We start from the raw sequence: 3,389 nt of genomic DNA on the forward strand, positions 1-3,389 counted from the left end.
CCCCTACGCTTCACTGCACGACATTTTCCCTGCAAAGTCCCTCAAACTGCTTCTCAAGGTAGTCGCACATGGAGGCATTGCAAAGTCTGCCTGTCTGGCGCCAGGAGAAGTAAGCAGAGGAAGATGACAAAATACATGTGTCTAGCTTGTGATGCACCTCTATGTATTTCGCCATGCTTTGAGGAGTATCACATGCTCAAGCATTATTGAGCACATCTGCAGCAATAGGTGACTGACTGACCTGACATGTGACTTGACAGGTGACCAGCCATGATACTATGCCTTAGAGATGGGGGTGGAAATGCAGTTGTTGTTCAGTCACTGCATGGATATTAAATATGGGTTATGCATATTCAGTTTTTTGTCCTCTAGTAAAACAAGTTGTTGAACCAACTACCAGTACTGCAATAAAATAGATGAATATTACATATTGGCATATGTGTTTTCTTGCTGTGTTTTCATCCAGTACAACTGTTAAGGAGTGTACGTTAGCATACAAAAGCTGTCCTCATTCTTCAGCTCCAAAGATGTCCAGCTCCAGTTATGATATTGGCAAATAATGTTTCTGGTTTCTGAAAGTACAGAATAAAGAGGAATTATTCATTAGAATACAATATAAGGATATAGCAATAAAACAATACTACAAAGAAGTAACATAATAAACACTGCTATAAAAAATTGTTTATTGCATTGACAAAATCACAGATTTGAGTTATAACAGTAAGAAACTAACTTTTGAGCTCCACAAGGGGGCAAGGCAGGGCAGAACAGAGCTATGCTGAATAGACCAAATAAACAAACCATGGTCATATTTTTTATTTATTTAACTAGGCAAGTAATTTAAGAACAAATTATTATTTACAATGATGGCCTACACCGGCCAATTGTGCGCTGCACTATGGGACTCCCAATCACAGCCAGTTGTGATACAGCCTGGATTTGAACCAGGGTGTCTGTAGTGCCATAGACCGCTGCGCCACTTGGGAGTCATAAGGCCAGGGTAGCTTCAAAATACAACACAAGCTAATAGTTTTCTGACGCCACTAGCATTGTTTTACAGAGCTAATAGAATAATGTAGCTAGGTAAGCATGATTGACAATAACACCATAAAGGTTACCTCACGTGTCCGCAGTTATAAGGAATATATTATGATCTACAGCTACAGCAGAAACGGCATACGGAAACTATTATTATAACTATTATAACGTAATAAGGCACTTACTTTGATGGAAACGCAGCCTGGATTTGAACCAGGGAGTCTGTAGTGACACCTCTAGTACTGATGTGCTGTGCCTTTGACCGCTGCACCACTTGAGAGTCATAAGGCCATGGTAGCTTCAAAATGCAACACAAGATAATAATTCTCTGATGCATTTAGCATTGTTTTACAGAGCTAATAGAAGAATGTGGCTACATAAGCACGATTGACTATAACACCATAAAGGTTATAAAATGAGTAACGTTACCTCACGTGTCCGCGGTGATAAAGAATATACACAAATATATTATGCTCCATACATACAGTACGCTACAATAGAAATGTGGAATAGAAAATGTGAACACGTGTGTAGATCCTGTTCTGACGGGAGATGAGCAAATGTCTGCAGACGTGAACTGCACAAACAATTGGGAAGTGCTTGGGGAATTTTGTCCGTGTCAGAAATGTCCCAAAAATGTAATTATCCGCAAAAGTAAAAATGACTTTTTATGTGAATGAATGAGGAGGCGGAACACACCTAAATTCAAACTGTTTTTAGAAAATAAAAACTTGTTTGAAAATAATTTAAAATTGAAGTTAAAACAACCTATAAATATAAACAGGCTGCGTGCTTTAGTTTGAGGGCAGCGCGGATAAAATGTACTGTTACGTATCAATCACATTCTGGAATGGAGAGAACATTCTAACATCACGTGCATAAAAAAACTCACGCTGGGGCGACAGTTAGAGATATTTGGAACTCACGAATGAAAGGGTTAAAGCTCGGGACTTTTTTTCCAACATTTTGTTAAAAATCACGCAAAATTTCAACGTCCTGCTACTCATGCCAGGAATATAGTACATGCATATGATTAGTATGTGTGGATAGAAAACACTCTGAAGTTTATAAAACTAGTTAAATCATGTCTGTGACTATAACAAAGCGTGAGGAGCAAGCAAAAGCCCAAGGAAAACTGTTCACAAAAAAAAAGGATATCCTTCCGCCAGTTGCCTGTATTGTCAATGGCAAGGGAAAATAGATAGCGAGCAGGTTACAATGCCTACAGCTTCCACACGATGTCGCCAGTACTGTCATTTGCTTTGAAGTTAATCCTTGGTCAGATGAGAAATAGGCACTTCCTGTCATCAAGTACACATCTTTAACTTTTGAGAGAGAGAAAACGGAGCATCATTTCAAGAACTGCTGCTATTGAATACAGATCACCCCGTGATCAATTTGATCGATTATTAAAGTGTACTAATACCTAAAGTTGGCTTACAAAAGTAGTTTGAAGTGTTTTGTCAAAGTTTATCGGCAACTTTTTTAATTTAAAAAAATGACGTAGCGTTTTGTAAAGCTGCTTTTCCTGGATCAGACTCGCTTCATAAATGGACATTTTGGGTATACGTGGACGGATTTAATCGAAAAAAAAGACCCAATTGTGATGTTTATGGGACATATAGGAGTGCCAACAAAGAAGCTCGTCAAAGGTAATGAATGTTTTATATTTTATTCCTGCGTTTTGTGTAGCGCCAGCTACGCTAATTCCTTTGTTTACGTCTTTTTCCGGTATTGCGGGGGGTGCAAGCTATCAGATAAAAGCTTCTCATGCTTTCGCCGAAAAGCATTTTAAAAATCTGACATGTTGGCTAGATTCACAACGAGGGTAGCTTTAATTGAGTACCCTGCATGTGTGTTTTAATGAAAGTTTGAGTTTTAGCGAGTACTATTAGCATTTGGCGTTGTGCATTTCCATTTCCTGTAGGCTATGTGAGACGCAGACGTCTCACCTTGCCCTAAGAGGTTTTAAGGATGGCCCACATACAGCATAATTGAAAGTTCCAAGTACATTCTAACAACTATTATTGATAGCTCTTCAGTAACAAATGGTTGTTCATTCATGACAAATAGGATAATTCCTCACTCTTTATATCAATACTTAGCATCTATAAACTAACTTAATGGGTAATTACCGCATCTTTACCTGGGTTGTTGCCGTTTCCTGGTACTTTCCGGAAGTTAGCCTATTTTTTCAGCTACCCAATTATCTTTCATGTTGTTATTTTACATGCCAATGTTTGTGGATTCTTGAAACTCAACTAATATTGTTTTGTCCTGGTGTGGTGTCGTCACAAATCTCTATATATGTGTGCACACAGGGGCGTAACTTTGGTTTTAGAAGTGGAGGG

At 38.6% G+C, this 3,389-nt stretch overlaps 1 long non-coding RNA gene across 1 annotated transcript; it reads right to left on the bottom strand.

Annotated features, from left to right (window-relative positions):
• Positions 1–271: 271 nt before the first annotated feature.
• On the bottom strand, positions 272–1,561 carry LOC109897541 (uncharacterized). Its single transcript, XR_004211120.1, has 3 exons — positions 1,468–1,561; positions 1,224–1,336; positions 272–572 (listed from the first exon to the last, which is right to left on the bottom strand). It is a non-coding gene; the product is annotated as an uncharacterized LOC109897541 (long non-coding RNA).
• Between the last annotated feature and the right edge of the window lie 1,828 nt (positions 1,562–3,389).

The sequence above is a fragment of the Oncorhynchus kisutch genome, linkage group LG10, assembly GCF_002021735.2.
Source record: "Oncorhynchus kisutch isolate 150728-3 linkage group LG10, Okis_V2, whole genome shotgun sequence".
In the NCBI taxonomy this organism is placed as follows: Eukaryota; Metazoa; Chordata; class Actinopteri; order Salmoniformes; family Salmonidae; genus Oncorhynchus; species Oncorhynchus kisutch.